This window comes from Myotis lucifugus, unplaced genomic scaffold (genome assembly GCF_000147115.1).
Source record: "Myotis lucifugus unplaced genomic scaffold, Myoluc2.0 scaffold_245, whole genome shotgun sequence".
NCBI classification, from domain to species: Eukaryota; Metazoa; Chordata; class Mammalia; order Chiroptera; family Vespertilionidae; genus Myotis; species Myotis lucifugus.
The window spans coordinates 1701295-1725402 of record NW_005871293.1 but is presented as its reverse complement, the minus strand read 5'-3'; the positions used below and the strand labels follow the sequence as shown (position 1 = coordinate 1725402).

Below are 24108 nucleotides of genomic sequence, written 5' to 3'. Positions count from 1 at the left end.
AAATATAGTCACATTTGCCTTAGGTAATCTTTCATGAAAAGTGATTTTTTTAAAATTTAATTTATTGCGGTGACATTGGTTCACATGGCCATACAGGTTTCAAGTGTGCAACGCGATAAACATCATGTGCACACTGCATTGTACTCATCATCCCAAGCAAAGTCACTTCCCCACCCCCTTTGCCCACCTCCACCTAGCCCCTAATCCCCTTTCTGGCTATCATAAAGTGTTTCAAAAACACCCAAAGCTAAGACTCCCTAAACCCACTGAATAGGTTGCCTGAGGTTTGGTTCCTACTTGCTAATAAATGTCTGGGTGACAGAGTTGGGTCAAAGAGGCAATTCCCATCCTAATACTTATAAAGCTTTTAGGGACTATCTTGCTATCACCCTATTGGAGATCTACCAAAACACTAGTTCAAAACAACAGTGGTAGGTGAAGGATGGAGGAATTGTGCTAAGAAGAGTGTGTGGAAAGCTTACAGAGTCAATGATATTTTAACTAAGTTTTAAACATGAGTAAGATTTTGCTAAGTTGACTGTGACATATGAATAAAAAGTTCAGTGTGTAGAATTTTTCTATGTAGAATGGTTCAGAGAGTGTGGTTTACTCAGAAAATTAAACTATGCCTGAAATGTAAGGATTTTAGTATAGAAGTAAGAGAAGGGGCAGGGATAAGAAAAGGTCTATGTGGTATATTTCAGGACTTTTCAAGCTTTTTGACTACAACTCATGGAGAATACATTTTTTATATTATGACCTCGTATACCCACAGACACTGATACAAAAAATGTTACAAAATAATACTAATATTTCACTAGTTTCTTTTGTATGCTAATATTTTATTTACTACTCTTTCCTGATATATTCTATTCCCTTTTATCTAATTGAAGTGCTGAAATTAAAACCAATGAATTTTTTTTTTGACATTGCAATGGACCCTAACTCACAGTTTGACACAGAGGACTTAACTAACTTCTTTTGTGTCCAACCAGTGCAGCCGGGAGGAGTAACTCCTCAGCTGGTAGCCAGCACATGTGCTGAGTCATGGGGTCTGCCCTTGTCCTTGCCCAGAAGTGTATTTGCACGACATGATACTTACACATGCTGAAGAGAGTGAAATATTAAATAGCAAATGAGACACCCCATGACAGATGGACAGAGATATTGCAGAAGGAAGAAAATTTTAGCACCTAGAAGAGAACTTTTTTCTTGCATTTTGAACAGAGAACCGCATTCTCAGTTTTCATGTGGTCAATTAGGCTACCAGATAAGCACTAACAAGCCACATGTGTAATCTTAAATTTTCTAGTAGATGCATTTATAAAAGAATAAAAACAAATAGGTGAGATTATTTTAAGTAATATTTCATTTAACCCAGTATATCCAAAAATTAACAATCAAGAATCCAAATACAAAGTATGACTGGCATATTTACTTTTTTATTTCTACTAAGTTTTTGAAATACACTGTGCATTTTAGATGCACAGATCACCTCACTTTGAACCAGCACATTTATAGTACTCAGTAGTCACATGTAATTTGTCATTACCATATGGGGCAGTGTGGCTCTGCAAAATGAGAAACACGGGAAGGTTTTATGCTACTGTGTGTGAGCTCCAATTTTATTTTTAGAAAGAACTCTCTATCTATCATCTATCATCTCTCTCTCTCTCTCTCTCTCTCTCTTGTTCATGCAGAGAATAATATAGATTGTGAGATTGGAGGCAGGGGATTCAGCATTCACTTTTTGGATTGCAACAGGAACACTGCACTTTTATTCCTTTTTTTTAAAAGTCATTATTATATTCTGTTTTTATCAAGGTGGACTGAGCTACCTCTTGATTAAGGTTTGAATAGAATTTATCCTGGGAAACTCACTGGTCATTTAGAATTGGCAACAACTGACCCAGTGAATTCTGCCTCAGATAAACTCTGGGGATGGATTCAGGGCAGCCCTATGATTAGAACACAGCAATCACTGGGGTGGACCAGCTTCTTAATGAACACAGAGAAAACTAACTGGTGGGATTGGGTGCCTTTCTCCAATCCTCTGTTTAGACAGGAACTAGATCTAAACTTCACCCATCTGAGTATTGTTCCTCCTCTGAGACTTTCCTCAAAACTTTATTCTCTGCTGATGGTGTCACCTTGTACTTTCAAAACAAGATTATTGGGTCACAATTCCCTTAGTTTCACTTTAAAATCTCTCTGCGCTTTCAACTTTCCAGTCTTCCTTTGATTGTCTCTGCAAGATGTGCTCTCCTCTTTGTGTGAGATCTAATATCTCGCCCGTTCTCTAGCTCTCACCTGCTTCTCATTCTCCCTAGATCAATGCGTTGTTCCACTTACTATGTTGAGATCAATACTTTGAGATTCCAACATGTACTCTGTAAAAACTCTTTTTGGTTATTTATATTGCCCTGTATCTTTGTTTAAATGTTGTATTCTAAATTGATGTGGTCAAGGTGGAAAAAGAAATAATGATTAAGAATGGGTAAAATACAGAGTCCCTCCCCCCCCAAAAAATGTATACTATACACACTTTAACAACAGATAGCTCAATTTTGAAAATGAAATGTATTTAATAAACACTGCCTTTATAATTATTCATAGTGTGTATACATTATTGGGACACCTTATATCTATGAACCTATTCTGAATAGACCCGGTTTTCTACTTTAAAAAATACATTTGTCCCAGTGAATTAATCAATACTAAAGATCCAGTATGCAATAAGAATTATTTAAAACACTACAAATTAGTAGTGCTGACCCTTATATATATAAGAGAGCAAGCTGTGTGTTTGAGAGAGTGTGTGTAGATTTGCATGTAAATGTATTTCTGTGTTTGTTATTTAACTCTATTTGATGTGTAGAGAGAATAGAGACTAAAATGTGAATAAATATACCTCTATCAGAGACATTAGAGAAAGAATATATGATACATACTTTTTGCATTAAGTGAATTTAAGTTTTGAATAAGGACTAAAATGAAAATTCAGTATATTCTTTCAGGAACACTGATGGTTAATAAACTTTCTGAGTTCTTGAAAGTCTAAACAATATTTTTATCTTGTTAGCCCACTTAATAATTTACTATAGAATTATAGGTTCAATTTAATTTTTTCACAATACTTTTTGTAGCCATGGCTCTGTTTTTATTAACTTAAAAATTGTCTCCAATCAAAATTAAGTTTACAGTAGCATTTTATTGAATAATGGCATTATAGAGGAAAAACTAAGAGTAGAAAAGAAAGTAGTGTTTCCTTTCTAATATCCCTGTTTCAGGAAATTAAGTCTACGGGAGACTAACCAACCAACCAAACATAACATAATCAAGGACCTCCAAATTCACACACTTTTATTATTTTTCATAACCATCTTCAAGGTCTCAGTGGATAGATCATTTTGACAACTGTGAGGTTGAGTGGGAGTAGAACCCAGGGGGTTTCATCATAACAAGTATGGCCTTAGACCACACATCTTGTTTCTCTCCTTTTTTTTGTTTTGTTTTGTTTAAGAGATTTAGTGACAATTATTTATCTCTTTTTCCAATTCTGATGTCCTATGAGTCAGTATCTTGGTGTCTTTGAAAGTTAGAATATCTTCATATGGACACAAGTCATCAGGGAATAGAATTGAAGGAGACAGATATGGGTTGAATCTTGGATGTTTCCTTTACTACTCATATGACTGCGGAAGTCACATACACTCTCAAAATCCTTGGCTTCTCATCTATAAATAAAAGTCACGTTTTAAAGAGTTCTTAAGGAATTTATGGATCATTCATACAAAATGCCAAGACTCTTGTTAGTCATACATAGGTATGACTTGTTAGTCATAAAAGGTAGCTTTTATAAATGACTATTTGCCCATAGTTGGAGTTTAGGCATTTGACTATCAAATCTTTAACGTGTAAGCATAAGTTATTAGAAATATTTCTACAAAGGATTGTCCTTTATGTCCTCCATGAACAGAGTAACGTATCAGGGTTACACTGGATCAGAAGGATACTGGCTCCATAGGGTTGGTGCCTATATGCCAAGGGATAAGCAAACAGCCATCTCTGCTCCAGGCCACACATTATATCTATATATCTGTTTATACATCAAGGTTTCTGTAGGATTTGGGGGAAAATGCAGTTTTGATGGTTAAAAACAAACAAGCAGAAATCCAAACAAATATCAGCACTTATATTTTTCATCTTTTTTAGACATTCCATAAATTTCACATATTTAATACATACATGTTGTTAAGTTATGCCATAGGTGTATACTGTCAAAGCATCACTACAATATAGACAATGAAAAATTTATCACTTCCCCATAGATACTTCTTAACAGCAGAAAAAGTTGTAGGAGCTGATTGGTACATGAAATAAATATTTATATTAAGAATCATTTTTCTCGAGATCTTGCTCTTTGTGTATTATTAGGTTTACTATACCTGCCAAACAGAACAAAAGAAAGTCTTATAGAATTTTCAGATGACCTGCTTTTCCACAAAGTTTGCTAATAAAGGGACTTTGCATGCCAGCCTAATCCAATCCGTAAACATACACATAAATGAGTAATAGAAGAGCCCTTATTCTGGTCTAAGCAATAATGAGAGTTTGAACCAACAGTTTTGCAAACTGATGTATAGTCACACTCTAGTTGGTGCTTAGTGAATAAGGAAAGACACATAATAGAAACTGACATAAATTTGTAGGGATGATATATCAGTTAAGACCCCAGCAGAAAACAGATGGTCTTCAAAATGTTTAACTGAAGTAAGTTTCATAGACAACTCTACACAGAGGTGAGGGTGAAGGTCAGGTCACCAAGAAGAGATAAACACCCAGGAACTAGTAACAGCATGAAGCTAGTACAATCCTGGGTGGAAGGCGAGTTTCTCCCAGAGCCCAGCTCCAGCTAGGTCTCTGGACGAGGCACAGCGCTCAGGATTTGTGAGCACAGAGGAGAGAGTTATGGACAGAACAGTAAGTTTAAACACCCAGACCAGTCTTTCCTCACAGCTTTCACCTCCTTCCAGAGCCTTTCCATTGGCTGAATCCAACATACAGCCAGACAACAAGGAAACTCACAAAGGCTGAAACTCCCAGAGCACAGAGGAGGGCAGAGAGAGGCGAGAAAAGGGATAATCAGAAAATAAAAAGAACAGATTAATGAAATGTGGTTGGATTGCAAGCTTAATTTTAAAAGTGCCTGATAGTGATACTATAAAAATGATGACAAAACTTTTCTTTATGGTAACAGTTTTGCTATATGCATGAAATTGCTTCCTCCACCACATTTCAGCTTTCGTATTTTTAAATTCATACCAATGCATGCAATAAAATGTAATTACAGTTCAATTAAAGTTCCAGCGGAATTAAAGCACATTGAAAAGATACAAAATTAATAAACAAATAAAATATAAACAGAGTGTTAAACTATTAAAGAAAAGTACAGTTTTATTTTAATATAACTTTGAGCAAGTTCATGCAACATTAAACCTTTTGTAAAGATTTCTGAAATTAGCTTGGCAATGCAAACCTTTTTACTGAGAGGAATTAGATGCAAACATCCTTTCTATTTAAGGGATTAGCAGTCTCACTGATGACTAGTCAATTGTTGAGGTAAGTAGAAATTTAAACCGAGAATGATTGCTTAAGTGCATGATTAAATTTTGGCTTACATTACCACTTAGAGAAAGCACTATGCATTAATCCTAACACTCCACCAAGCAATATTGAAGTGCCATATGCTTGTCTACTATATTAGCCCTTTAGAAAAAATATCCCTGAAATCTCAGTATATATATTTTTGTTCATTTATATGGAACAGATTATTACTTCTGCCAAGAGGCAAGAGTGTATTAACGTGATTAGCCATTCAAATAGTCTATTTACAAACATTTACCCTTAAATTAAAACACTGAATAAATTAACCCCATGAGGGTACTAAACTGCTCAATTAATTTGTTACTTAATCTGACCAAATTATTTAAAACATAACAACCTGATTGCACCTCCTGAGACTACAGAATATGACTTTTATAAATCTAAAACTCAACTTAATTTATCATGATTTTTAAAATAACTTCCTCATCCTTTTTTTATCAAGTCTTAGATGCATACAAAATAAGCATCTATAATAATAAAAGCATAATATGCTAATTAGACCAGACATCCTTCCAGATGTCCATCTGGACGACCTTCCAGACGAAGCTGAGACTGTGAGGGAAGCCCAGGTCGCAGGTGCCTGCCGGCGGCTGGAAGGAAGCCCAGGTCAGAGGGAAGCCAGTGCCGGCAGCTGGGGGAAGGAAGGCCTACTCTTGCAGGAATTTCATACATCAGGCCTCTAGTCTTAATAATAAAATAGTGTTCTCTATATATTCTTACTCCATAGATGTTTGATAGGCATATATCTAAAGTAATCATAAAAAGAAGGCATAAACAGCCCTGGCTGGTATGGTTCAGTTGGTTGAGCATTATGCCATGCACTGGGGGGTTGCCAGTTCCACTCCTGGTCAGGGCACATTCCCAGGTCATGGGTTCAATCCTCACTTGATTGGCGGGCATGCAGGAGGCAAATGATTGATGTTTCTCTCTCTGTCTCTCCCTCTCCCTTCCTTTCTCTCTAAAATCAATTAAAAAAAAACATAAAAAGGAGGCATAAACAATTCTACTCTTTTACACACAAGGATCCTTTTCCCTATTTAAGAGAATCCTTATGGAAAATGTGAATTCTATATACATTTGTAGTATACAATGTGATGTGGGGGGAGGGAATAATTTAGAAACCCTCTGGCAAAAGATTATATAACTATCAAATATATATTAAATATTTTTGCTTTCCAAGCCTGTTGTTATATTTCATTAATGTTGTGTTTTATAAAGTAAATACAAATGAAATTTTTATGAACACATTCTCTATACCAGCTAACTTCTGAGTTTTTTTTAATAAACAGGTTTTATGATTAAAATTATAAAATAAAAAGCATATAATGAATTCTGCTTATTAAGCAGTATGCTAGGCTATATATAACATTTAAAAAAGAAGATGATGATAAAGAAAAATATCATCAAGATATATTCAGTCTGTGTAGTAATGGCTTATGTTTTAGTAAGATATTATTAAAATACATTTTGTGCCAGTTTTTTACTGTGTTAAAAAATAATAAATGTTTAATAATATATGAAACAATAGGCTTTTGGTATTTTGTGATTCAAATGTAAATAAAATAGCTTATTTTGAGTGTTATTTGAAAGTCAACATTTGCAAGTTGCATGCATATTCCTTGTCTCATCAATTTGTCTTGTAAAAATGAGCCTTAATGATAAATTTGAGCAAATCTATCAAAATATAGGAACAAGATAGCTTATTATACCATTAACTATAAAATTTTTAAAAACTGGAACAAGTTCATGTATATGGAACGGATTATTACTTCTATACAATTCAGTACTAAATAACTGTTTAAAATTGTTGATTTATAAATATTAATGTGAAAATGTCAAATTAAAGACAGTTAAATGCAAAAGTTCACTTACTATTTGTATATAATGATCATTCTGTATGTACTTTAAAAAACTAGTCATAAATATGCTCTATATGTATACACAATTATAATGATACATAAGAATGATTTAATGCCATTACTTCAAGAATATAGGTATTTGAGTGGTTTGATATGAGATCCAGACCTTTAAGTTTTACTTCAAAATCTTTTATAAAGTTTAGCATCAACTTTTCATTTTCTAAGTAAGCATCTCTATGGCTTGCAATAAACATAATTAGTAAGAGGAAATTTTCTTCCTAAAAATATTGTCTTATGGTTGTAAGGTATTCTCCCTGCCTAATTTTTGAAGAATCCTTTGACCTTGAATTGGCATATTATATTATGTGGTTAAAAATTAAAATTCAGTTTTGGAAATTAAAATAGAGAATGAAAACATGAAGCAAAGAACTCAGGTTTTTTACTATTAAATAAAACTTGCATCAAACATTCTTGGAGCTTCTTAAGGAGACCAATAAAAGATTGATAAATGCAGGCATTTGGGGGGAGGGGTTATTAATGCACAGAACTAACAGTGACCCAAATAGAACAAACTTTCAAAATTTAATGTGTTAATAAATTTTGCCTGATGAAACTGAATTCAGTAAGAATGAGTACCCTGGCCAGTGTGGCTCATTAGGTTGGGCATTGTCCCAGGCACTGAAAGTTGCTGGTTTTATGGTTTGATTCCTGGTCAAGGTACATGCCTGGGTTTCTGGCTGGATGCCCAATAGAGGGTAAGAGGCAGCCAATGGTTATTTTGCTCTTACCTCAATGTTTCCCTCCCTCACTCCCTATTCCTCTCTGTGTCTCTAAAAAGAAAAAAAAATAAATAAAAAGTAAGAATGAGCATAAGTAGAATAGCGTTAGGTACCTGTAGAAAACGCCTATGGCCAGGGTCATATAATCAGGGCTGTTCTGACAGTTTCTAAAAGACTGTGGGGCTTCTCCAAAAGTCCACCAAATATGGCAATCTAAAAAGTTTAAACATAAATGAGATTAATTAATTTGTAGCATAGCTATATACTGGCACAGGGTAATGGTGACTTAGTGTAACATAAAACCACAAGTATAGGAAGATGCCAGTTATCTAGACAGAAATATTCCTAGTTGTGAAAAAAAAACAAAAAACACAAAAAAACAAGTCATGCTGCTCTTATAAATAATCATCTTTTCCTTTTTTGATAAAAATTAAGCTTGCAGGTCTTGCAATTTATATTACTTTATGAACATATTAAAAATTCAAAACAGCAATTATCTTTCCATATATAAATTACAAATTAATACATCAATGTTCTAATTATAAATTAGAAAATTAGTTAACTTCAGCATGAACTCAATACCTTTCTATGAATACATGTTTATCTTCTGATTTTGACAAAACTGAAGAACAGAACTAAGCTTAGAATATTTTAATAAGATTCAAACACCAGATGAGACCAGCTGGCCAAACAGCCTGAGCAGCTGGTCAAACAGCTTCTAAATTTCTGTCAACTTATTCACAGAAAAATCCCAGGCATGATCCTGCTTGAGTGCTATTTGAGTTCTACTGAAACTGTGTTCAGTTTTATTGAGAAAAATATTCCTTTCTTTAGTGCTTCATCCGTAGATAAAATAAAATAAGCTTCTATTTAATGAAAATAAGGCTTGCTACTACTACTACTCAAGGCTTGAAAAATACAGTCGTGAGCAAAAGATGAATAGAAACTAATAAAAACTACAACAAATTATTTTCTTTTTTATGACTTTAATATATTTTCAAGTTTACAATTACCTTTCATTTTATTTATTTTAAATCTTTATTGTTGAAAGTATTACATATGATCCCTTTTCCCCCATTGATCTCTCCCATCACACCCCCCAAACCCCATCCCAGGCCTTCACCACCCTATTGTCTGTGTCTATGGGTTACACATATGTGCACACAAGTTCATTGGTTGATCTCTTTCCACCCACCATCTCCTCCCTCCCCTTTGAGGTTCAACAGTCTGTTCCATGCATCTCTGTCTCTGGGTCTATTTTTGTTCATCAGTTTATGTTGTTCATTAGATTCCACATATGAGTGAGATCATGTGATACTTATCTTTCTCTGATTGGCTTATTTCACTTAGGATAATACTCTCCAGGTCCATCCATGCTGTTGAAAATGGTAAGAGTTATTTATTTTTTATTGCCAGGTAGTGTTCTATTATATAGATGTATCACAGTTTTTTAATCCATTCATCTGCTGATGGGCACTTAGGCTGTTTTCAAATCTTAGCTATTATAAATTGTGCTGCTATGAACATAGAAGTGCATCTTTTCTTTCTGATGTGTGTTTCTGATTTCTTTGGATATACTAGAGGCCCCGTTGCATGAAGAGATTTGTGCAATAGGACTTCTTTCCCCTGGCTGCCGGCACTGGTTTTCCTCTGGTACCTGGGACCCAGGACTTTGGTCCGACTGCAGAGAGGCTTGGCTTTATTTTTTTGCATGTATCTGTCCAATTTTCCCAACACCATTTATTGAAGAGACTGTCTTGACTCCATTGTATGCTCCTTGCCTCCTTTGTCTAATATTAATTGAGCGTAATGGGTTGGGTAGATTTCTGGGTTCTCTGTTCTGTTCCATTAATCTATATTCCTGTTCTTATGCCAGTACCAGGCTGTTTTGAGTACAGTGGCTTTGTAGTATAACTTGATATCTGGTATTGTGATCTCTACAACTTTATTGTTTCTCAAGATTGCTGTGGCTATTTGGAGTCTTTTTTGGTTCCATATAAATTTTTGGAGTGTTTGTTCTAGATCTGTGAAATATGCCCTTGGTATTTTAATAGGGATTGCAATGAATCTATAGATTGTTTTGGGTGATATGGACATTTTAATGATGTTGATTTCTACTAATCCATGAACATGGTATATTCTTCCAATTGTTTATATCTTCCTCTATCTCTTTTTTCAACATCCTGTATTTTTCAGACTATAGGTCTTTTATCTCCTTGGTTAAGTTTATTCCTAAGTATATTAATTCTTTTGTTGCAATGGTAAATGGGATTGTATTTTAGTTTCTCTTTCTGAGAGTTCACTATCAGTGTATAAAAATGCTATCGATTTTAGGGTGTTAATTTTGTATCCTGCTACATTGCCAAATTCATTTATTAAATTTGGTAGTTTTTTGATGGAGTCTACTGTACATAGCTTTCTGTACATCCAATTTGGATGCCTTTTATTTCTTCTTCTTGTCTGATCACTTTGGCTAGCTCTTCCAGTACTATGTTGAATAAGAGTGGTGAGAGAGAGCATCCCTGTCTTGTTCCTGTTCTTAGGGGAAAAGGTTTTAGTTTTTGCCCATTGAGTATGATGTTGGCTGTAGGTTTGTCATGTAAGGCTTTTATTATGTTGAGGTATGGCCCCTTTATTCCCACTTTGCTGAGAGGTTTTATCAAGAAAGGGTGTTGGATTTTGTCAAATGCTTTTTCTGCATCAATTGATATGATCATGTGGTTTTTATCTTACAATTTGTTTATGTGATGTATTACATTTATTGATTTGTGGATATTGTAGCACCCTTCATCCCAGGGATAAATACCACTTAGGTCATGGTGTATGAACTTTGTAATGTATTGCTAGATCCAATTTGCTAATATTTTGTTGAGGATTTTAGCATCCATGTTCATCAGTGATATTGGCCTGTAGTTCTCTTTCTTTGTAGGGTCTTTATCTGGTTTTTGGATTAGGGTAACGCTGGCCTCATATAAAAAGCTTGGAAGTGTTCCTTCCTCTTGAATTTTTTAGAATAGTTTGAGGAGGATAGGTATCAGTTCATCTTTGAATGTTTGGTAAAACTCCCCTGTGAAGCCATCCTTCCTGACCAAGGCTTTTGTTTGCTGGAAGTTTTTTTATTACTGCTTCAATTTCATCAGTAGTTGTCGGTCTATTCAGATTCTCTGATTCTTCCTGATTAAATTTGGGAAGATTGTATTTTTCTAGGATTATGTCCATTTGGTCAAAGTTGTCTAGTTTGTAGGAATAAAGTTGTTCATAGTATTTTTTTTTACGATCATTTGTATTTCTATGGGGTAAGTTGTTAGTTCACCTCTTTCATTTCTGATTTTGTTTATTTGGGTCACCTCTCTTTGTTTCTTGGTGAATCTGGCAAGAGGTTCATCAGTCTTGCTTATCCTTTCAAAGAACCAGCTCTTGGTTTTATTGATCTTTTATATTTTTGTTGTTTTGGTCTCTTGTCATTTATTTCCACTCTGACCTTTATTATTTCCTCTGCTTACTCTTGCTTCCCTTTTTGCTCTCTTTCTAATTCTTAAAGTTGGAGTGTTAGATAACTTATTATAAGTTTTTCTTGTTTTTCAGGTAGGCCTATAGTGCTATGAACTTCCTTTTCAGGACTGCTTTCACTGTATCCCATAGATTTTGGATTGTTGTGTTTTCATTGTCATTTGTTTCCAGAATGTTTTTATTTCTTCTTTGATCTCTCTGGTAACTCATTCATTATTTAATATCATGCCATTTAGCCTCCATATGTCTGATTGCTTTTGAGTGTTTTATTGTAGTTGATTTCTAATTTTATGCCATTGTGATCTGAGAATATGCTTGATATGATTTCAACTTTCTTGAACTTGTAGAGACTTAGCTTGTGTCCTAACATGTGATCTACTAGTATATTTGAAAATGTCCCATATGCACTTGAGAAGAATGTATATTCCATAGTTTTGGGGTGAAATGTTCTGAAGATGTCAATTAGTTCCATGTGATCTAGTGAGTCATTTAGGATTGTTGTTTCCTAGTTGATCTTTTGTCTAGAAGATATATCCAATTATTTCAATGGGGTATTAAAGTCCCCTACTATGATTGTATTGTTGTTTATCTCTCCCTTGATATCTTTCAGAAGTTTTTAATATATTTAGATGCTCCTGTATTGGGTGCATATATGTTTACCATGTTATATCCTCTTGTATCAATCTCTTTATTATTATAAAGTGGCCTTCATTATCTCTTGTTATGGCCTTCATATTGAGGGCTATTTTGTCAGATATAAGTATTGCTACCCAAGCTTTATTTTCACTTCCATTTGCCTGAAGAATTTTTTTCCCATCCCTTCACTTTCTGTCTGTGTGAGTCCTTTGTTCTTAGTGGGTCTCTTGTAGCCAGCATACATTTTTTCTTATCCATTCGGCTACCCTATGTCTTTTGATTAGAGTATTTAATCCATTTACCTTTAAGATTATTATTGATAGGTACCTGTTTGTTGCCATTTTTATTCTTTATGCCTGTGCTCCTTCCTCCATTTTTATTTATTTTTTTACAACAGTTTCTTTAGCATTGCTGGTTTGGTGCTAATAAACTCCCTTAGTCTTTTTTTTTTTTTTTTTTTGTCTATGAAGCTCCTGATTTCCCCTTCAATTTTGAGTGATAGCCTTGCTGGATAGAGTATTCTTGGATTCAGCCTCTTGCTTTTCACCACTTTGTATACTTCATTGCATTCCCTTCTTGCCTGATGTGTTTCTGTTGAGAAATAATTTGATAGTCTAATGGGAGATCCCTGTTGGTAACTTTCTGCCGCTCTCCTGCAGCCTGTAAGATTCTTTCTTTGTCTTCTACATTTACCAATTTAATTATGATGTATCTTGATGTCGGTCTCTTTGGATTCATCTTGATTGGGAATCTATGTGCTTCTTGGACTTGTGGGACTTTTTTCTTCCCAAAGTCAGGGAAGTTTTCTGTCATTATTTCTTCAAACAGGTTTACTATTCATTGCTCAGCTTCCTCTCCTTCTGGCACCCCTATTATGTGGATGTTGTTTCATTTTGTGTTGGCCCAAAGCTCCCATAGACTCTCCTTCTGCTTTTTAACTTTGTTTTTATCTAGTTGCTGCTCTGATTGGGTGCTGATCTAGTCGGGTGATTTTTCCACCTTGCCTTCTAACTCACTGATTCAGCCCTCAGCTTCTTCTATTCTAGTGTTGAACCCTTCCATTGTATATTTCATTGCAGCTATGTCATTCTTCAGTTCCTCTTGATGCTTACTCATGTTGGTGTATTTCTCATTCAGCTCCTTATAATTTTTATTGAGTTGCATGTATTTGTCTTCAAGATGTTTGAGCACCTATATAACTATTACTCTGAATTATGTCTATGAAAAATTAATTTCCTCCATTTCATTTAGTCCATTTTCTTGTGATTCTTCCTTTTCTTTCTTTTGTCTCCCATTTTTGCTGTCCCATTGCATTTGTTTCTATGCATTAGATCAAATTACTATGCCAACCAGATTTTTGGGGGTGGTCCTATGTAGTAGGTGCTTTGTGGGACCCAGTGTTGCAGTCTCTCAGATCTCCTGAGCTGGGAGCTCTAGGAAAGCTCCCTACTTTAGTTATTTGGGTTCTCCTGATGTAGTTAGGTCTTGAATGTTATTGTCCCATTCATGGATGGAGTCTCTTCACAGGTTGTCTGAGTATGTGACTCACCCCCGACTTCATGCAAGCTGTTGTAGATGTGCTCAGGGGCCCGACATTCATGGGAAGTGTTGCTTGACGTCTCACTGGCTTGCAACTCACTGTGCAGTGCTGTAGCCTGCTTCCAGAGTGGTGCACAACTCTTTGACTCACTGTGGGATCCCTATCCCTGTGAGGACTCACTGTGGTGTCCTAGAGCCTGTGGTTGGGCTGGGGTGCACTCTGCAACTCTGAGCTTGACTCTGGCTACTGTGGCATGCATTCTGGGACTCACTGCAGGGGTCCAGGAGTCAGCACTGGGGTGACGAGGGTCCTGATGACTGCAGTTGAAGTGGCACAACTCTGGCCAGGGTAGGGTGCTCTCTGAGGCTCACTGAGCATCTGGAGTGGTGTCCTAGCCCAGAGAGTGCCCGCTGTGGTAGCAGGGGCTCCCTGTCCAGAAGAGCCTGATTCCGATGAGATCTAACTCACACACACACACACACACACACACACACACCCTACCATGAACATCCACACAGGCCCCGCTCACCCCCTTACTCACACTCTCTCTCTCACTCCAGTCTTGCTGGCTGCCATGTTTTAGCCCTTCAACAAATTATTTTCAATTTTAGTGAGAAAATAATGTTCCATGGAACTTTTAAAAACTCAAAATTAGTTTAAATTTAAACTCTTCTTTGAAGAGTTTATCTGCATTAAAAAAATCAATTTTTGTGGACTCCCTTGCTCAGATATCATGTCAAACAAAAAGGGGAAATTTTGAGAATATCCCTATGTCTCTGGTAACACTTTCAAATTCCAGATCCCAGTTAATATCTACAAATCCCACTTTTGTTATATTTTATAATATGAGAAAAACTACCCTACATTTTGCAACTTCCAGACACCCTTCTAATTGTATAGAATAAATCATTTTTCATATATAATTATTCAAAACTACATTTTAAGGATTTTCTATAACCAGAACTTTTTAATATTCACTTTATGTTATAATCTTGAATTCTTATCCATTTGTGTATCCTGATTTGCCCAATGAGTGTTTTATTGCCTGGATGGATAATGACTTTCAACCCCAGTTTTTCAAAGGGCAGGCATCTAACACTATAGGCCTGTCATTCTTTTGTCCACCATATTCTATCATCACAAATTGCAAATTCAGATCTCTCAGGCCAGTATACATCATAAAGACCAGATGTCTTTCAATCATGAATACTCCACAACTAATCATTGTTATTCTCTCATACTGCCAGCAGCATCATTCAGGGATGACTAACTCTGACTTTATTTTACTCTATGAATCAGAAGTGGTTATGGATAATATGAATACTCAATATTGAATTATATGAATTAAATGTCATCATCCAGTTAGAGATATTAATAACAGCCTATGTTTTACTATAAGGGTTAGTATTGGTTTGAATTAGATATAAGGCAAAATATCATACTGAAAACTACATAATAGAAATGTGCTTTGATACTTAATCTTCTAGGTTTTTTTATTTTATTTCATTTCATTTTTTCTTAGACATAATATTTACTTGTTTCCCAAGTACAACAGAAATAGAAACATACATATACATATATACATATTATAATGAAAACAATTTATGTTAATTTTTATAATTTGTGTTCCTTCGGTTAGTAGTACCTGATTCTATTAAAATTAACAAATTTAATTTCAGTCCTATGCTTAATGAAAAAAAATCTGATGAGAGGCTAATTTACAAAGTATACAAGAATATAATTTTATAATAAATCTTTCCAGTGTTAGTTGTAACTGCATTACATGAAATGTTTCCCTTCACAGAAACTCGGAACAGCTCTTACAAAATTAAGCGAAACATTCTGTGTTCATCTCTGGCAAGCACTGAACGAACGCAACTCACTCACAAAGGATCTAAAAGTGCTGCCTCCGGGGCATAAACCACACTGATATGCTGTATGATGAGTCCTGGTGAGTGGCTACTATCCGGGACCTCTTCCTCTCTTCTCACACTAGTGAACCCGTCTCATATGAAGGCTAAGAAAAAACTAAAGACATTGAAGAAGTGAAACTCAGCATGCTCTACTCAAAGATTTCTAAGAGAAGCATTCTAAAGCAAAATCGGCAGACATCATCTCTTTCATACACACACATACACACAAAGGAAACAACACACACCAAAAGGCTAATGTTGCAGTTCAGTCATCAGATGGACTTTCAGAGGCCAAACATGTGACAGCAGCAATAGTTCAAGTAAATTATATGTGAAAATTTAAACATGCCACTTTAAGTTAAGACATAAGTGAAGGGAGCTATGATCTTTGTGTGTCAGAGTTAGAAAGATTAGGCATTATCTCCAAATACTAATCATTTTACAGTCATCAATGAGACTAATGTACATATTTTTGCACCTTGCACGTGTAAAAGCAGATAAAATATTGAATCTGTAATTTACAATGTCTTTTACCAGCTCAGCATATAGGATGCATATAGATTATATCAAAGTAGTAGACAGAGGCCTGTGCAAACCCTGCAAAAATAGTATATTGGGTATCTGCTAATTGAAAAACAAATAAAATCAGTTTGTTCTTTGGAAGTGATGCTATTCAAACTGCCACAAAATACAAAGGGCTGCAAAACATATACCATCCAACAACATGTACTTATTCAATAAAGATTTGATTTAATAGATTATAAATTAAGCCTTTAAGTAGTTGTTTTCTACATGCATATCATCCCTTATTAAAGAACAAAATATGTGAAAAAGCCATGGGTAATTGCTTTGTCAACAGTTGTAGAAAATGCCAAATCTCTGCTCACAAACTCTGCTAAGTTGAGCACTTAAGGTCTCTGCAGTTTTGTACACATAATTTAAAATACTGTTAATGATTCTATTGATAATGTGACTTGGAATATGGCAGTCTTCATGTGGAGGGCAATGGTCCACAGATTGTGTTTCATTTCTTAGGTGTGAACAGTTATCCAGAAGAACAGCACGCTCCATCATCAATAATCTGTACCCGTCTCCTGGCAGCTCTTGGTTGACTTGAGCCACCACCCTTTGCCCTCTCATCCACTTGTGCTGTCTCTATCATCCTTTTACAAAGGTTAAGAAAGAGTTTCTGCCCTAACCGGTTTGGCTCAGTGGATAGAGCGTCGGGCTGCGGACTGAAGGGTCCCAGGTTCGATTCCGGTCAAGGGCATGTACCTTGGTTGCGGGCATATCCCTAGTAGGGGGTGTGCAGGAGGCAGCTGATCAATGTTTCTCTCTCATCGATGTTTCTAACTCTCTATCCCTCTCCCTTCCTCTCTGTAAAAAATCAATAAGATATATTTTTTAAAAAGAAAGAAAAAAGAAAGAGTTCCTCAGTTCTTTTGTTCTGTTTGGCTGATGTGTGATAATGTTTTGCTCCCACAGATTCCGCATATGTTTCTGCTTCCTAAATGGAAACATGTCTCTCCTTTTCCAAGTCTATTGTATGACCAACTGTACATGCACAGATTTCATTTCCAACACTTTCTGTAATTCTTTGACCAGGTATTTTACCTTCTGAAAAGAATCTTCGTCTGTTATATCATAAGCTAAAATAGTTTCATTTGAATCTTTGTAGGAAATTTGGTCCAATGCATGGAATCTCTCTCGATCTGCTGTATCCCTTATAGCAAGGTTTACTCTTTTCCCACCAATATTTAACTTGTTTGTTTCGAATGATGCCTGCGAAGTGGTGATGTGTTTGTCCTTGAACTCACCGGTGAAGTCTTCCCCACGCTCTGAGCTCCCTGCAGCCCTTGCAGTGCCTTCACAGTGGCAGCCTGCGCAGGCCCCTTCACACTGGCCCCCTAACCTAACCCCCCTGACCCAACCCCCCTAACCCAACCCTGGGTGCCCTCTCCACTGTCTCCTAGGGCAGAGCCTGGAAGGGCCCAGGGAAAGTCTGAGAATAAAAAGCCCAGCAGTCCTATCAGGCACCAAAGGTGAACTATTCTAGGTTTTTTATCATTTCAATTACAGTTGACATACAATATCATATTAGTTTGCTGTTTGAATCAGGTCGCTAGAAAAATTTTGGAAGATAACCTAATTGCATATATCAAAGTTATTGACACTAGAAATTTAAGTAATTTGTTCTCACTGCTTTTGTTATACTTTTATTATTAAACACTGAAGATAGTCTAACCTGATAATCAATACTACAATTAATTATTTCTAGAAAGACTGACTTAAAATGAATTAGCCTGAAACCATATTGGCATATAACTTCAAAACCTAAATAACTCAATTTCAAACACTAGATAGCATGTCAAAGAATTCAGTTGTTTAGAGTTATAAATTGGAATCTTGTTGATCTTTGAGGTCTTCTCAGAGAAATGTATTGTTAAGAATGTGATATCCCGTTGATTTTTTAATACTATGTTTGAGTTGCTACAATGAATGATCTGAGTTGTTTATATGGGCTGAACAAGTAATACAGACTCATTGTATGTGGTTTAAGCCTGGAAAGATAATACTATTTAGACTATTCGACCTGTAAAAGACTGTTTCTAATTTGTAAATTATGGACAGTAATATTATTTACCTCTTAAGTTTTTGTGAAGGATTAAAGTAATATTTATAAATTGTTTTTATGGCATATCGATTTTAAAAGACCTAAGTTCATACTAGTGATCATTCTTTTGGGCATATTTCTTGATTAACATTCTTTTTAAAAATTTAACTTTATTGTTGAAAGCATTACAGATCCACTCCCCTCGCGATTGACCCCCTCCACCTTGCACCTCCTTCCCCCAGGCCTACCACACTATTGTCTGTGCCCATGGGTTATGCATATATGTTCTTTGGTTAACCTCTTCCACTCCTCCACTCTCCTTCCCTCTGAAATTCATCAGCTGTCCCATGCTTCTGTGTCTCTAGATCTGTTTTATTCCTCAGTTTATTTTGTTCATTATATTCTACATATAAGTGAGATTAGGTGATACCTGTCTTTCTCTGTCTGGCTTATTTCATTTAGCATAATACTCTCCAGATCCCTTCATGCTGTCTCAAAGGGTAAGATATCCTTCTTTTTTACCGCTGCATGTATTCCATTGTGTAAATGTACCACATCTTTTAATCCACTCATCTACTGATGGGCACTTAATACCTCAAAATGTTCAAAAATTCTATGTAAGGTATAATATATATATATATATGTTAAAATATGTTAAATATATATGTTAAAATATATATGAGCTATATATATGTGTTAAAATATTCTGTGCTTCCTTAGTACTTATACCCTAGCGGGGAGCACAGGCAGCAGCTTTACTAGTGCCATTAAGAGAATATGGAGCCCGGCTGGTGTGGCTCAGTGATTAAGCATCAACCTATGAACCAGGAGGTCATGGTTCGATTCCCAGTCAGGGCACAAGCCCCCATTGCAGGCTTGATCCCCAGTAAGGGGTGTGCAGGAGGCAGCTGAATCTCAGAGGGAAGTTTGCGGTGGGTGGGTGGGAGGTAATCAATCAAAGACCTTATAGGCATATATTCATAACCCACAGACACAGACAATAGGGGGGGCTAGAAGGGCTGGAGGGGGCTAAAGGGGGAAAAAGGTGACATATGTAATATTTTCAACAATAAAGAATTTTTAAAAATACATAAATAAGTAAATAAATAAATAAAACACTTTACATCTTTGAGGGATTCCAAAGACAAGAAACAGTATTTTCCAATGATTCCTTTATACATTTTGTATATATATATATATATATATATATATATATATATATATATATATAGAATATATAGATAGATAGATATATCTTTCTATCTATCTATATATTCTGTATGCATATATATCATATATATGGTGTGTCTTCCACACACTCACATTGGTATTTTGTATGTAAGGTAAGAATTGTCTCATTCTAACATTATTTAACATTGTCATGTCTTTTATCATCAATCCCTTATAGAAAAACATCCACACTACTACATGCACGAATTAGGAGCTGGAGCTACAAAGCCCATTAAAACATGATTAATTTCTGTCCTTGAAGTCTGAAAGAGAGGTATATGAAAAAGAGCTATATATGCTGTAAAGGAGAGATGAACAATGCATTGTGGAAGTAGAGAGGAAGAAATAGGAAGTTCTTAAATGAAGGTAGTTAGAAGAAATTTCAGAAGCTGGAGGCAAAGGCCATTTGGAAGCTAGAGCTAAAAAACCTGTAAGAACATGATTAATTTCTGTCCTTGATGTCAGGAAAATAGGTATATGAGAAAGAGCTATAAGTGCTATAAAAGAGTACACTGTGTTATGGGAGTGGAGATGAAGAAATAGGAAATTTTTAAAAGAAAGTAGTTAGATAAAATTTAAAGGTAAAATAAAATTTGAGTGGAAGCTAAAAGAATTTATATGATTTAATTAGTGCATTTCATCTCCTCAGTAATTGGAAAGATGATTTCTTCCTGCCATTATTAATTACTCATTTCTGATTAGAAACAAGTTACTAAAATTAATCCAGATAAATACATAGGAGTGTTTTAAGAGAACAACCCTTGTGTCTACTTATCTTCAACTATTCTTTTTAGGATATTGTATAAGAAAAGTGTAACTTTAGTAGATGAAAATAAAAGCCCCATTGTTAATTAATCTGAAATGAAACAAGTCATTACATAATATTTTCTCAATATTTTCTTTAGTTGTCCTAGCTCAGTGATGGCGAACCTTTTGAGCTCGGCGTGTCAGCATTTTAAAAAACCCTAACTTAACTCTGGTGCCGTGTCACATATAGAAATTTTGTGCTATTTGCAACCATAGTAAAACAAAGACATATTTTTGATATTTATTTTATATATTTAAATGCCATTTAACAAAAAAAAATCAACCAAAAAATAAGTTTACGTGTCACCTCTGACACGCGTGTCATAGGTTCACCATCACTGTGACCTAGCTGGATAGAGCATCAGACTTGGGAGTGAAGGGTCCTGGGTTTGATTCTGGCCAAGGGGACATGCCCAGTAGGGGCTCAATCCCCAGTAGGGGGCAGGAAGAGGCAGCCAATCAGCAATTCTCTTTCATCATTGATGTTTCTATTTCTCTCTCCCTCTCTCTTCCTCTCAGAAATCAATAAAAATATATTTTTTTAAAAATTAAAAAAATATTTCCCTCAGTTTATTTAATTACCATTTACCATTACATAAACTATATATGGAACTACTAAAATGGCTGTGGTATTTCCTGATTTTTTAAAGTGCTGACATTGAATAATAGTACTTTTATGTAAACCTCATGTACCAAGAAAAAATAATTTCTTTTATTAAAAAGAGATAACATTTAACATGGATTAAAAACAGTTATAATATCATCTGGCATTTAATAAAAGTACATAACGGATGCTGAATGAACTAGTGTATAAAAATGAATGAATGAATGAATGAATGAATGAGTCATGCTCCATAAGACTTAATATAATTAATGTGTGTGATGCTTTGTATGTAAATTATATTTTATGTACCTATAATACAGTCAAAGAAACATATACATATCCCTATTTACCCATGTGAGATTGACTATGTAGCTGACATCTGTTTCCTTTTCTTCCTCTGATTTTTTATATGGTTAAGTTTCCATCAGTATGCTTGCTGTTGCTAAGATATGTACTTTTCTGTATTTTTATTGCTTTTTCTCTCATATATATGGACATAATATGTGTGTGGTTGAGAAAGGAAGGAGACTAACTAATGTCTCTTTGTCTCCCTCTCCCCCTAAGTCTCTCTCTCTCTCTCTTTCTCTCTCTCTCCCTCCCTATCATAGGTGTATCACTGCCCATGAATACAATTGTTTTATATTTCTTACCTCTTTGAAGTTGTATTGAGTAAATATTTAGAAGAAGGGTAGAGGAGGGAGGTAGAAGAGGGTAAAGGGGGTATAAATTGTGATGGGGGAAGACTTGACCTTTGTGGTAAACACACAACACAACATACAGACGATGTATTGCAGATCATATACCTGAAACGGATACAATTTTATTAGTTAATGGCGCCACAATAAATTCAATTTAAAAAGAATAAATGAAACGTTTTCCACAAAAAATAAAGATTATCCATTTGAAAGCCATCGAATTATCAGCCTGCTCAAGTCAGCTATACGTATGGGTCCAGTCCCTGGGACAGGACCCTGTGAAGCTGTATTGCACACCCTGCTGAAGATGAGAGACTATGTCAGTCATTAGTAAATTACCACCAGGAATGAAGAAGTCATTCTAATTTACTAACTGCAAAGAAACAAAATCAGAAAATTCTTAAAACGTTTTATTGATAGGATTGATGATCTAAAAATGAACAGTTTGTTGGAGGGTGCTTCAGAAGGCAATGTGTGTGTATGGATGCATGCACATTTGCTCTGATATTACAGTCATCATAGGTAAGCTTCATTCTGTTGTTAATCACTGCTGAAATGGAAAGCTGGATTATTTTGTTTTAATAGAAATCAATCAGAAAAAGCTCTCCTTTTATCAATATGCAGAGAACAGTTTAGCCCACAGGATAGAAAACAAGTCAGCACAGAAGAGGAGCCGGCCAATAAAACAAAAACGGTATGTGCTAACATAGACATAGGTGAAACATAAAATTAATAGACACGCGGAAGCAAGAAATGTCAATGTCAGCTCTCTCTGCAGTGGTTAAAGGTTACCCTGTTTATAGGAAATCTATGATTGAGTCTCATTTCTTGGAAGAATTTTGTTATACCCAAGGGGAGAGTTAAAGGATTACTGCTCTTATCACAATCAAAACACCAGGAATGAAAACCCCACTGGGAAAACAAATGTTTTAATAATCCACATTAGTAGCACTAAAGTAAAATGTCATGAATAACCAAGCTATTTCAACTCTTAAATCCCACACTTGGGCTGGCATTCTAAATCAGACAATGAAAACATCCCTAGAGCCATGTGCTATTAAAACCAAATTCATTTCCAGAAAGGGCTCTGCTGTAGTTTTACTATTCAAAAAACACTGTGACTGAGTTTATCAGTATTGACATGGGGTTTATGGTTTCTTCTCTCTCTCACATGTTCTGTATGGATAGTAGGCTATGAATATGCCTACGCTGACTGATGTCCCCACAGATTTGTAAAGTCCTAACAAAGCTCTTGTTGAATTAGTAAGTTGGTTGCATTAACACAGGCATGTCATGTGCCAATACCAATTATAAAACAAAGAATAGATTCTTTTAATTTCCTAAGAGTAGAAAAATTAAAGACAATAAAAATCAGATGGAGGAAGCCAATAAGTGTTTTGTTGGAAGACTTAGAAAGCCTGAAATGAAAGAATGAAGTGAAATATTTGTCAACAATTCCTTGAAGGTCAGGTTTAACAGCAGTTAACTAATGCCTTTCAAAAAATCTGCTCTAGAGGATCAGAAATTTAAGAAATAAAGTTGGTATTGTCTTGAACAGTGACTTTTACTATCCTCAACAAAGCATATCCAAATGCTATTTTAACAGAGAGTATCAAAGTTAATCAACTGCTTTTGCAACCCCTTATTGCAAAAGGTAGTAAATCACTACCTTTTGCATGAAAGAAAAAGCAATGGAGTGAAGACAAGGGATCCCACCCAAGTAATTAGATTAGGTTGGCATAGACCAGCCAGCAGCTGACTGTAGTATTTTGAAAACACTGTTTTGGTTACTGAAATTATAAAAATGAGCTGCAGTTTGAAATGTGCAACCTTTAACCAGGTTATTTCAAGAGTAAAATTACTGAAACTTAAGAACAAAAAAATACGTATCCCTCTGCTGGGTTTGATATTGTTAAGCATTCTCAACATTTGAATGAAGCAGCAAAATAATTAGTCACCTAAATCTATTTTTGCTCCTTTTCCAATAAGTGGACACTCAGTTGAAAGTGAAATAAATAATAAATTATAAGTTCAAATGCTCCTTTCCACGTAACAGGCACACAGATGGAGTTGAATTACTATTCAATTCTGGAATAAGTCTGGGCATATATCTGGAATAAGTTGTTCCACCAAGATTTCTGTAAAGATATGAGTAATTGTGCAATAGTAACAGGCTTTAACTATTACTACCAAGAAATTTACACAGTCACCTGACAGATTCTGGAAAAAATGGCAGCTTAAGGCGCATCTGCTA

General features: G+C 35.3%; 1 pseudogene; it reads right to left on the bottom strand.

Moving 5' to 3' along the window:
- Positions 1–16949: 16949 nt before the first annotated feature.
- Positions 16950–24108, bottom strand: part of LOC102441648 — a 51676-nt pseudogene continuing 44517 nt past the window's right edge.